This window comes from Peromyscus eremicus, chromosome X (assembly GCF_949786415.1).
Source record: "Peromyscus eremicus chromosome X, PerEre_H2_v1, whole genome shotgun sequence".
NCBI classification, from domain to species: domain Eukaryota; kingdom Metazoa; phylum Chordata; class Mammalia; order Rodentia; family Cricetidae; genus Peromyscus; species Peromyscus eremicus.
In genome coordinates, this window is record NC_081439.1 from 31,129,539 (window position 1) to 31,143,278 (window position 13,740).

General features: G+C 40.4%; 1 protein-coding gene across 2 annotated transcripts in view; it reads right to left on the bottom strand.

The window, feature by feature from the left end:
- Positions 1-1,698: 1,698 nt before the first annotated feature.
- The window catches only part of Smpx (small muscle protein X-linked), a 50,568-nt gene continuing 38,526 nt past the window's right edge, over positions 1,699-13,740 (bottom strand). For both annotated transcript variants that reach the window (XM_059251005.1, XM_059251007.1), the window contains exon 5: positions 1,699-1,764. The gene's annotated coding sequence lies outside the window, so the exon portion shown is untranslated. The remainder of the gene's footprint in view (positions 1,765-13,740) is intronic.

A 13,740-nucleotide genomic window follows, 5' to 3' on the forward strand; every position in this document is an offset into this window, starting at 1 on the left:
AATATTATAGTACATGCACTAATGACTAGTTCAATATAGAACTTTCCATATCATATTGTGAATATGTGAATTTGAGCCTTAACAAAATAGCATACATATTAAAGTCAAAGGTCTCCTGAATCTACTGAAATTGTCTCATAGCTTTATTTGGTATAATGCTGCAAATGTGCCTTGAGAGACTTATTAAAATGTGAAGACAGTTTTTATAACATTAAACTGGACCTTAATTTTGAACTAGAACACAATAACCTATATTTAAACAAAGTGAGCACTGAGGTAATTTTATAACCCTATCCAACCATATCCTGAGGCATCACAGTCCCATATTATTTAGAGCCTGATGTGCTCACAGAAGATAGGCTGGCACAATTTGATTGATATTCACTACCCAGTATGTATGTACTAGATATAGATGAGCAAGACAGACCACACTCTGGCAAAACACCTGGGAGCCCAAGTAGGTGGGAGCCAACTAGATAACAGGCAACCTTTCAGAAAACAACCTCCGTGGAATGGAAATGCAAGACAGTCTTTTCCACTTGTGACATTGAGAAGTAGATTGGACTTTTGACAGTGACTTCCTCTGGAGTGACTACAAAGACTATTTAGCTCCAGAAATGGTGCTAAGGTCTGTTCATACCAGGTAGGGGACATGCTTGATTTTCACACAGTCTGGTGTTTGATAATCTGGTCCCTCACTGTGAGGTTGCTCACATGCTTCTTCTCAGGTTATAGTAGTACTTGGCATTAATTAAATTTATCCAGACTCTCTCTGTCTCTCTGTCTCTGTCTCTGTCTCTCTCTCTCTCTCTCTCTCTCTCTCTCTCTCTCTCTCTCTCTCTCTCTCTCAAGATAGGGCCTTGATATGTAGCCCAGGCTCTCTTGGACCTAATGATCATGCTGCCCCAGCCTGGAAGTGTTGGTATTACAGGCCTGGGTCTGGACACTTCTCCATATTGACAGGGTATACATTTTGCCTCCTTTGCACAGCAGTTGTCTGATCACCCCCTCTCTTCTGATCTCATCACTAAGCTTTACTTTACTGGGTATTAAATTGAACTCTCTTCCATCTGGAATATGAGAGTTCTAAGCCATGGAACTAAAATGCACTCACCATGCACGTCATCCTCTGATGGGAAGTAACAGCAGTACAAAATTATTCATGTAATATTTAAGCTCATGTGCAATGATCAGCCAGCCATAGTGTTTCCCATGGTACCTAATTCAGAAGTCCCCACTTAGGCAATATGGAATTTGACTGCTTCATATATCATATTTCTCTCCACTTTAGTGAACATGTAGCTATCTGAAGATATGAAAATTAATTTAGTCTAGATTCATATTTTACATTTACTCAAACATTTATTTGAACTCATAAGAAGTTAATTGAGGTAATTTAAAAGGTGAAAAACTAAAAGACCTCTCAAATATTGACCAAAAGACTGTGGGCAGTAACTTAGACCTTAACAGCCAAACCACTACAGGCATATTGCCGTACCCTCCATATGATCACATCTCTCCTCCAAACCACACTCCCCGGCTGCTGAATTCATGGGCTGATTTGCTCTGCAAGGTGCCAAAAATGTAGCTGAAGTGAGAAGTGCAACCAACTAGAAAGAAGAAAAAGAAATGCACAAAGAGGATATTTTTGCTCGAGTCTTGGGCATTCAGGAAGTTCATAATCATCATACAAATATATAAAATTTTTTAAAGAAGTGTTTTTATTTCAACCCATTTTTCCTCCTTTAATTCTTCATGTCAACCCTGCAAAAGAAAAAGCAAACATATCATTAGCCTCTTTCCCTCAATTTTATTAAGATATGACTAACAAACAGAAATTCTATATTTAAAATGTGATGTGATATTTTGATATATGTATACACCATGAAGTGATTAAATCAAGCTAATCAGCATCTATAACAACTGACACTTTTTTATGGTTAGAACACTGACAATCTACTCTCTTAATTTTCAAACATGTACTACATTATTAACAGTAGTCACCATACTGGACAACATTGCTGCCATGTAACTGACATTTTGTGCCTTCTCAACATTTCACATTCTTTCAGTCCCTAGAAACCACCATTCTACTTTCTGCTTCTGAAAACTCAATATTTAGATCTCAAGTGAGGTCATACAGTATCCCTTCTCTAGCTATCTTAGTTCACTTAATGCAGTATCCTCTAAGTTTGTTGTTTGGTTTAGTTTTCATGAGGTATTTTTAGGGACAGCTTATATACCAATATGATGAGCACAAGTTAAATGAGGTATAAGACCCCATTTTTACTTACAAATGAATCTCTCAATTCTAAGTATGCAATGTGAACTGTGAAAAAACAGTATAGCATAACCATCAACTTTGGTTCTCGTGATTTAAGTAATTGTGGACTAAATTAGGATGGTGTTCCTCTAAAGAATTAAAATGTATACTGAATTTAAAACTATGACTTGGCAAAACCTAGCCTGGTAGAAATTTGGATTCATGACTCTAATTCAACCCTTTCTCTATCCATTTCCACGGCCATGTAACTATAATTTCCTACCATTGTGGGGAGGGGTTAAGTTCTAATGGCTGAGTTTGGACATGTGATTTTCTTTGGCCAAGGAAATGAGACAGAAGTGTCTTTTAAAGTATTACATGCTTTTGCTTGCTTAGTTGCTCCTCTGCTATTGCCATAACATGAGTATGCCCACATAAGCCTTTTGACCCTCAAAGAATGAGAAACCTGTAGCAAAGAGCTAAAAGACCTGAAGACTCATAATTGAGTACAGCCAAGATCAGCTAAACACAAAACACATGAGCCAGAATGAAAACGTCTTTTGTTTTCATCATTGGATTTGGGAGCTATTCGCTAATAACATAGTGCTATTTCTTTCCAAAGCTCTTCCCCACCAAGTATCAAACATTATTGACACATTTGTTTTCCATTAGTCTTGAGTGCCATTCTTTGTGTGTCTTACTTATGTGAATGGGACAAATTGTTTCTAGGTAGAATAAATACCTTTTTATCACCAATGGCTAGATTAAAAAAAAATCTGCAGGCAAAGGTGATGTGTCTGCTGGGGCGAAAATTAAGGCTCTCTCCACAGCCCTCAATTTCTTCTCTACTTCAAAAGTTGGCAAGCCAAATACCATATTTCCCCATATCTCTTATAGCTAGTGGGAGTCATGGAGCCCAGATATGGCCTATGATCCCTGAGAAGTGTACAGCTGACATCTTTTAGAAAGCTTTGCTTCCCAGTATGCATCTGCAGAGATCACAGAGCCCCACATGGCTCTGAACATTTGTAGCATTGCCATGATGTAGGCTGCATTGTTCTCCTTGCTGAGATAAAATGCAAAGAGCTTCCAAAAGCAAAGTGACTTGCTCAAAGCCTCACATCTTCTAAATAGAAAAAAATGGATTTTAACTTAGGTGTCCTGACTCTGACGCTCTTTCCAGTCTACTAACAAAGATGATTTGGATGGCTCTTTGAACTAGAGGGAAAAGCAGGAAGCCATTATGGTTGTAAAATGAAATGACCTCTTGAATTTCTGTAGAATTTGATGTTTGTATTGTAGTAAGAACACAACATGAGATCTACTCTCAACAAACATTTAAATGTAAAATATGTTATTGTTGGCTTAGGTAAAATGTAAGATCCCTACAGATAATTCATCTTGTTTAACTGAAATTTCATATCCATTGATGTGTGATCCCTTATTTCTTCCTTCCTCCAGCCCCTAGCAAGAAAATTTGCTTTTATGAGTTTGACTAGATAGGTACATCATATAAAAAATTATATAGTATATGTCTTTCTGTGAGTAATATGTTTCACTTTGCATAATGCTGACCAGTTCATCCATGACCTACAGTGCAGAATTTCTAAGGCTGGATTGAATTCCCTTGTATATTGATAGTACATGTTATTTATTCATTGCACTGCTGTATATTTAAGGGAATTTTTTTCTACCAATTTTCAAAAGTCACCAAGAGTAAGTAAGATGCCACTTTTGTCTCTGTTCTGGGTTTCTAGATGAGATGTAGATCACTGACTGACAGTCTCATATACTCATACTGGTCACCATGCCAGTCCTGTCTGTAACTGTTCTCTCTCATCCTTCTGCCCTCTGAGTTCACTGAACCACATACACACTGTTTCTGCAACATGACAAGGCCATCAGACTTCTTGCCTTTTGCTTAAAAATTTAGACTGAAACCCCACCTCTCCATGCTTCTCTGTGTGACTCCTGAATGGTGTAAGTCTGCTTATGTACATCATCTTCTTCCCCTTGCATTTCCCACTATAATTCTCCTGCCATGGGCTATGACTTTCTAAAGGGTATGCATGTGCCTTATCCATTTCTGCTTACATCTGATTGCCTATCAACTGCACCTGATATAGGAACCTCAGGACTGATGAATAGGACCAAGAAATGATAACTGTGTTGGAGTTACAGATAGCTTCACATTCTTCAATGTGAGGCAGCAGGAATGAGCAAGAGGTCATAGATTCAATAAACCAAGACTGATGATTTGATGTGCTATGTCCCCGCTGTGCTGTCAATTCTTCTCTAGACCCCAGACAGAGTCCCATCATGACTAGAGTGTGTTATATTCAATTTATTGCAGTGAGCACTGTGTTGGGTGACATATGGCCAGCCTTTCTGGCTAAGTGAGAGGTCCATGACAAGCTGACCTTGAAGCTAAGACATTCCTTGGACTTCTCTGAACAGCATAAAAGGGGTGATGATCCATAGCAAATTGTCACTGAGGCATATTCTGTGAAGTGTGATTTCTCTCTGAGAAATGTCCAGACAGTGAAACACTGTCTGCAACCCAGAAATGTTACCATTTATATGACAGGCTCCATGAGAACTCTGATCACTAGGCATCTTCCCAGCTAGATGAAATCATGGCTTTACTGAGAAATATTATTTAGGTGGCAATAGCCTTAAAGGAAATAGGCTCCTTCCCCTCAGCCACTGTGCCTAAGAGCCAAAGCAGTCTGCAAAACCCTGGTTAAAGAGACAGATGCTGGCTGGGTCTTGCCACAAGCCTATACTTCACTTGGGAAAAGACAAAGAGCTGATGGTGACGGTACCAGTTTTGATTATCTATTATGTGCTAGGCAACCCTCTATCTACATATTGAGCCTGGTTGTTTCTGTAGGAGCCAGGCAGAAAGTAATATAGGACAGCAGAAACATCCCTATTGTCTTATAGATCACCCTGTAGCTCACCCCAGCTCCCTTTCCCATAGAATTTAAGATGGCCCAGTGAGCCCAAGCACAGAACTGTGCTCATAGATAAGGTCAAACATAATCTTCCCTGGACTACAAAGTCCCAGAGGAGTAGAGTCTGTATCTCTGACCTCATAGGACTCACTGTGTACTGAGAATACGTGGCTGATACCAGAATACAAAAAGTCGGGAATCCCGAGACCAGCACTCTCTTCTCTGAGTCAGGGCTCTAATTTAGAAATGGAATCAATGGGAAGATATCCAGAGCTAAAATTGCCCATGCTGTAAAGCACACTTGTTTGTCAGGGTGTTGGAATGCAAGTATGTTGGGCAATCACCAGGGCCACGATGCTTCACCACCTGGAAAACAGTTGTCAGTGACTCCTCTGTGTCCTAGCCTCATGAAGGAAGGTGAAATATCCTGCTAAAAAGTCACTTGAAAATTACCCAACACTTCTTTTCTCCCTGAAATTTAAAATCCAGAAGCCCCTCCTCCAATTTCCCTTTGGCCAAGGCACATTTTGGTTGCTGTAAAAAATATACTAAATACCTCCCCTGTGTCACTCTTAGTCTAGGCTGAGGATCATATGATGTTTATGCCTCACCATGACCCATTTATAGCTGGCTTACTCATAGTCACTGTGATCCCACATACATCATATGGGAAATGGAGTCCACTCAACACTTGTCTGCATTTGTTCCTTTGACCACACACTCTGCGGGTGGTGCAGCAATTACTCCCTCCTATGTGGTGCCAAATCATACACCCATAAACACAATGACACTCCAGAGTAGTGACACTCAGTGACAGGCAGTGCCTTGTACTCTGGTTTCATTTGCAATGGCCAACCATATACTCTGAGCACACTGGCTCAAGCCTTGAAGTTCATTAGGGGTTAGCAGATTAAGGCAAGGTCCTGGCATTTGTGGAGCCTTCTAGAGTTTGCAAGGCACATCCATACACATTGTCCTATGGAGTCATTATGATCACACCATGAGTTTGGTAGTGAAAACTACAACAGCATATAAGAAACATGACAGACCCACAAAAAGAGAAGAAGGCATGTGCCACTATAACTCTATTTAGGCAACCCTGAGCCTAGGAATCTTTTTTTTAATCTGAAACAAAGACTCGTAAAGTCAGTGAAACAAAATTCTAAGCCAAATATTAGAAGTATTTTACTGAAGTATGTGACAAAAAACTTCTCTAGTAAAGCAAAGCTCAGTAACCTCTAGTGGTGGACAAAGTGGTAAGTTGAGGGGACTGCTGTCTCAACAAAGATTTTTCCAAATAATGAAGAAAGACTTGTATGTGTACATGTATCTTAAAATCCTATGCCTAGAGACAAGGGTGTTTATATAAAAAATACCCAGACTATTCCTACAGCTGCCAAGCAATGGTCTATGGCAGCCATAGGTTCTAGAAAAACCCAAATGGTTAGACAGTGTCTTGACATAATTAATGGAAACTATTTTTTTAAAAAAATGCAGGCATCCCTGCCTTCTTTCAGTAATGCATGGCTGAAAACCATATTGTCCTAGAGATCACCTTAAAGCTGGTTGACTGTACAATAACAATGATGATAATGAATTGTCCAAAGTCTCAGCATTCAGATAAAAAGTATGGCTTTAAGGCAGTGGAGCTGGGGCATGGCTCATTTTTTAAATTAGGAAATTTAAAACAAGAATGGTTGAGTTGTAGCTGGTTAATAGCTGAGAGCTCTCTCCTCCATGCTAAATTATTTGCAACCCTTTCATAAAATGGGAATAAGTAATCTGTACAGATTGTACAGATTTCTGTACATTCATCAGTGCAGCAATGGAATAACAAACACAAAGAAATGCATATTTATGTGTGGATAACAGATACAAAGAAATATATCTGTAGTGTATCAAAATTTGACTAACAGGACTGGAGAGATGGTGTAGTGGTTAAGAGTGCTTGCTGCCCTTCCAGAGGAACCAGGTTCAGTTTTGAAGACCTGAGTTTGCTTCTGAGCGCTCATATCAGGAAGCCCTCAACTGCCTATTAACTGCAGTTCCAGGGGAATCCAATGCCCTCTTCTGGCCTCTGCATGCGCGCACACACACACACACACACACACACACACACACACACACACACACAGAGGCACACTCGCATGCATGTAAATAGAAACTTTAAATATTTTACTTAAATATTCTTGTACTTGTTCTAATGAATAGCTATATTTAATGAATAAGTTTCTTGCCTCCTCATAGTTTAGCTGTGTGTTTAAAACTGTATAAATAAACAAATACCAGGGGAACAGTGTGATGGGGCCTTCCAGATGTTTGTTGTCATGACACTTCTTTTTTTTTTTTTCTTGAGGCTAGAGACTGAACCCAGGGCCATACAGGATAAGCACATCATCTACCATTAATTCACACCCCATCCCACTTGATGAGGCTTCTCTTAACTTACACATAATCCCCCAATTACAGTGGCTTGGTTTAAATGTGCAATGGTATGAAAATGATTATTTGCTTTTAGGCGTTTGAAAAACATTAAGAAATCAATCCAATAATAGATCTACTAGGCAAACTGTTACAGCCACCTGAGGAAATATAAAAGATAGAGTGATATGATGAACAATAAATTAAAAAAAATACATATGGTATTGTGAGTTCATTTTCTTTAACCATAGATTAAGATGTTAGTGTTTTGATTCCCAACTTGCAGGGGATCTTTATATAACTATGTATTTCAGACATGTCCTCATGCATCCCAGACTAGCTTGAACTCATCATGTAGCCAAGAATGGCCTTGAATTTCTAATGCTTCTGCCCAAACTCCCCAGTAAAATACAGGCATGTGCCACCATGCCTGGTTTACATAGTGGTGGCAACTGATCCAAAGGCTAAACACAAGCACTCTACCACCTGAGCTCCAGTCCCCAAGCCCCTTTTCTTGACAGGATTGTACAAGCAATCAAGGATGAGAAGGATGATTTGAAGGCCCATCTAAGAAGCTCAAGTCAATGCTTTTATCCTCCACCTACCATTAATCATTCAATTTCTATTTTAAAAGCTAACTATGACCTAATCCTAACCTTTCAAGACGTCACAAAAATATTTTTTTACACAGGGTCTCTCCATTGTGTAGCTCTGGCTGTCCTGGAACTGCCCATATAGACCAGGCTGGCCTCGAACTCACAAAGCCTTGAACTCATAGAGATCCACCTGCCTCTACCTCTTGACTGCTGGGATTAAAGCATATGCCACTATGTCCAACTGCACCAAAATATTTTAACTACATAATCTAAAGAGTTAAAAGGTCAGAAAAAGATGTTCATGGAAAGGAAAAGTATCATATCTTAAAGGGCTCATTTATAGGCTGTTGTAAATTATTCCAAAGTTGTGGTCATTTTTTTACAACTCAGAACAGGATATCAAAGTTTGCTGTACAGTAGAATCACCTGGAGGTTTGTTTGTAATCCCAGAGCCCAGGCTCCTGAGCCATTACATCCGAGTCCCTAGGGGTGCAATCAGTAGTTTTTACAGTTTCCTGGGTACTCTAGTGCGAAGCCAAGGTTGACAAACACAGGTCTAGAAGGGCTACTCACACTTCGATGTCCAGATGCCCTAGGGATCTTGTTAAAGTGCAGATTCTGACTTTGTAAAGTCTGGGGGTGAAGCTTGAGTTTGTGTATGCCTCCTCCCTACCTTCCTAGGGAATGCTGTTGTTCCAGGGACCATATGTAGAAAACAAAGGGTCTAGAGAAGTGATTCTCACCAGGGCTTGGCATCGCAGACAGGTGACAATGTGTGAAGACACATTTAATTATTACAACCAGGAGGAAGGGGTGCCAGTGGCATGAGCAAGCATCCTTGAGCAATCCCCACAGTGGAGTTCTCTGGCCCCAAAGCTAACAGTACAGAGGAGGAGAAACCCATATCTAGAGAGAGCTGTTTTTGGTGAAAGAAAATGCTTCTAAACTTGAGCCAGAACAGAGCATTTGGTCTCTGGTGTAATAAAAGCATTCTTCTGGGAAAGACTGCCAATAAAACCTGAGAGATTTTCTGATAAACTTAATGAGATTAAGAGTCCCTTCTGGGAAATTAGATTTACCTGCTCTGCTAAATTTGCCTTGTAACAAAGTTTAATGATCACTTGTACCTGGGCTCACAATGTTTGCTAGCCCTATTTTTTTTCTTATTCCAAGATTTGAGCAGGATTTCTGAAGCCTCTTTAAGAAACTCTGAAATAAAGCTTTGATTAATGCCTGTAATCAATGCATCAGAAAAACTGCTTCAACACCCTTAGCCCAACCTGCCTCCCTGCTGGGTACCAAGTGAGCTCCTGACTATAGATCTGGTCATGTTTTCTGTATGCCTGCTGTGGACATCATACCAAGCCTTCACATCCCAGCTCTCCTGCTTTCTACCTGTACACCTTAGACAAGTTGCCTAACCACTTGAGCCCCAATTTTTTTATTGATAGAAAAATAATAATGTCAAGCTCTGTGAGGATAACACATTAAAGCATTTAGCAGACTGCCTCCCACATAATGTGAACTGTGCTATTATTCTCAAAGACCCACACAAAGCTTATAAATCAACACATCCTTCCTCTGACTTCCAAGCAAGGCTTTCAGTCTGTGTCGTGTTATCTTCAAGCTTTTAGTGGTGTAGATGGTTGGGCGAGATCTAAATGTACTGAGAGGAGAATTGAAGGGAGTTAACAAGGGCTTGACAGCCATCAAGACGGCTTAGCTGTCATGCAAACCTGCTGTCCAGAGTTCAATCCCCAGAATCCACATGGTGGAAGGAGAGAATAGACTCCAGAAAGTTGTTCTTTGACCTCCACATAGATGCCATGGAATGTGCATATGCATATACCTGTGTGCCATGCACACACCACCACCACCACCACCACAACAACAACAACAACAGTAGTAATAAATGAAATAAAATTATATTTTAAAAAAAGAAACGAGTGAGCTAAAACAAAGTTGCAGGAAAAAAAAGAAGGGCTTGGGGGGACTCAGTAGAAAACTGGATTTCTCAGGGAAAAAAAGCATTTCGATTCTACATCTCCAGATTCCATGGAAGGCTGAAGAAGTCTTACAGGTCATGAACACATTACTTAGAGTAGTAAATACAAGACAGCTCCTAACTAGCTGGATTCTGGAGCATGCAGTTAGAACTAACTAATACTGAGCACTTTACCTGTCACTTCAAAGTACTTTGTGGCTGGGAGGAATTTGACTTTAAATAAAGTAGAAATGGACAGCTTCTTGGATGTCATGGCTTAATTTTGAACAGGGGACAGGCCTTGTGAGGGAGACAGATCCACTCCTAACGATTTAACCATTAATAAAACCCTGCTATAAATGGAACACGAGTGAAAAGGTAGCTTGTCAGAGGGCAAAGGAGCCAGTCCCATTAAACAAAATAGGTCAGGCAGCGAGAAAGGTGTCATATCTTCTGACTAGATAAGTTGATCAAGGATGACAGGCCTTGTCATTTTTGAACTGACTGAAAAAGGAGAGAGAATATGCAAGAGGTTGCTTTCTTGTTTCCTTTCTTAGAAGATACCTACATCAAATAGAGTCTTGGAGAGAACTGCTAATATTCACCACAGCTTTGAGTGTTGTCCTTAAAAACTGGTGTATATATGGGTGTGAATGTGTTTGTATATGTTCAGAAATAAGTTTTCCAGAAAAAAAAATACTGTGCTTCTTGTAGAGAGTTCCTAGGGCTGGACTATCATTTTGATTTTACTATTTTTGCTTATTTTGATTTTTGCCCTCAGAAATCAAAACAGAGGGTAAGAAAATAACTGCAAAGAAAACAAGTAAAATAAGGTGAAGAAAAGTTAAAAATCTACCTCTCACATGTAAAATTTTTAGTTCATTTCTCTCTCTCTCTCTCTCTCTCTCTCTCTCTCTCTCTCTCTCTCTCTCTCTCTCTCTTTCTCTCTCTCTCTCAGCTCCTGCTTCCTAAAGACTCAAATAAGAGAAGAAATCATATCCCCTACTGTTCAGAGTCTGTGCTTTGTTTGGATATGGTTTATAGTGGTTTCATCTGCTAGAGGTGTCAGGGAAAGCAGCTTCATGCTTAAAAACCTTTCCCATCTTCATAAAGATAAACAGAATTTAGTGTTTCACATATGTATATGAAATAGTAAAGCAGACATATTGGCACATGCCTGTAATCCTGGGACTTCAGAGGCAGAAGGAGGGGCAAAAGGATCAGCACAGTTTGAGACTGACCTGGTCTGCTTAGCTAGTTTCAACACAAAACTCAGGACAAATGGAGAAGGGGGGGAGGGAAAGGAGGAGGAAGAAGAAAAAGGGGGAGGAGGGGGAGGAAGCAAAGAGAGGGAAGGAGGAGAGAGGAGGAAAGAGGAGGAGGAAGGAGTGGGGAAAAAGGGGGAGATGGATGGAAAAGATGAGGAAAAAGGACCAGGGGAGGAGGAGGAAGGGGGGAGAACAAGTAGTCCTTGGGAAAGTTGGCAGTGAGTAGGCATTATAGAGATGAAAGCACAGCGAATATGTTACTGTGTAGGTATAAGATACAGCAAATAGCTACATGGCTTTCGGCAACTTCTCTGGAACTCGGTTTTGTCATCTCTAAAAATAAACACTCCCCAAATAGCCCCCAATGATCCTTGATCCTGGAATTCGGACCCCTACGTAGTTCCCTTCAACACAAAACAGGACTGATTTGTGACAATCAATAGTGCCTCACAAAAGTGACAGAGTGTGACTTGCAGCACTAGGTCACAAAAGACTTCACTTGCTGGGATCACATGCTTTGTGGCAAGCCACAGCAGCAAAGAAGCCCAATGGGTGAGGTCCCCAGGGAAGGCACCAAAACCTACTGATAAACAATCAGCAGCAACTAGCCAGCGATGTGAGTGAGCCACCCTGGGACTGGACCATCTGGTTTTGTCAACACTTTGTTCCAGCTGATATCCTGACTAGCATTCGGGGAGGAGTCTAGGCTGGAGTCACTTACCTCAGCTCCTTCTGAATGAGGTAATAAGTATTGTTCTTATAAGTTACTAAGTTTGTGCTTCCTTGTCGCACAGCAATAGCTAGTATAGTTTGCCTTAGCTAAGTCCAGTTGTTATATTTTCTGTCAGTTGAATGGGTATTATTGATAAGAATCGTGAAAAGCTGATGTTACATAGGAAAGTCAGAAGCATAATCCTAGTTGCAGGATAGAATCATATGGCTTTGAACACTTCTTGAAGGGATAGAAGGAAGAGACAGTCAAATTGTACAGAACCAGCCTTCTGAAAACTGGAAAGTTTAGCCTTGTCTGACTGGCTGACCTTCACCCAAAACTTACAGGACAATAGTTCAGCACCTGGCTATTAGTTCTTAGCACATCATGCTGAAAACACAATCCATTTTTGTTTGCACATCCAGACTGGGCTTGTTAAAAAGAAACTCCACAGCTGGGCGGTGGTGGTGCACGCCTTTAATCCCAGCACTCAGGAGGCAGAACCAGGCTGATCTCTGTGAGTTTGAGGATAGCCTGGTCTACAAAGTGAGTTCCAGGACAGTCAGAGCTGTAACACAGAGAAATCCTGTCTTGAAAAACGAAAACAAAAAAAGAAAGAAAGAAAAAACTCCAATGAAATGGGTACTTACTTTGTTGTTAGAGGGAAATAAGCTTGGGTAAGACTTAAAAGTAGCCAAGTTTGTGGTTAAACCCAAGTGATTCTCCAGGGTAAGGGACATGATCTGGAAAGCAGAGAGTATAGAGAAGACCTCAGCATAGGACTGGGTCTTGGATTTTAGTTGGAATAAATAGCACTGCTGGTCCTCTGACCTATGAGGCTGTGGCTTTCCGAGCACAGCTGGATGGACATGTGACACAATGTCAATGAAACACAGCATGGCTGTGGGAACTGGGATGACTTCAGCTCCCCCTTAAGCACAATCTGGCTATTGTTTGGACTCCTATGTCAATCTGGATGGCTTAATATCTTTCTCCACGTCTTATCCCAAGAATAAGCCATGGCTCACCAGTGAGTCACTGTATACAGAAGTATACATCTATACTAGGAAAGCGTGGTTGTTTTTCACATTTGGAGACTTTCATCCCAACAGCCTTGATATTTAGCCAAAGAAGCACTTTCCAAATCCAGAATGATTTCAGTCGATTTGTCAAGAGAGAATGTGATGAACATCTTCTAACTCAGTTTTTCTCAGACAAGCGTCAAAATCACCTTTTGATCACCAAGTCTACTTTTCCTCCAAGAGGTAGTTGGTAACCAGCAGATCCCTGCGGCCCTAATGTGCAATCAGTACCACAGATCAATGCTCCAACTAGATCTAGCATTTTGCTCTGATGTAAAGATAATTAGAATAAATATAAGTGATTCTTGCTCAGAGTCCAAGCCTGAACAACCCAACTGTTCAGAAATCAACTTCAGTTCTTACATCATAATATTTTTAAATAAGGTATAAAGCTGGCTATCACTCATCCAAGTAGCTAGGATCCTTTGGTTCCGTCTGCTCTTGGACATGAAAGGTG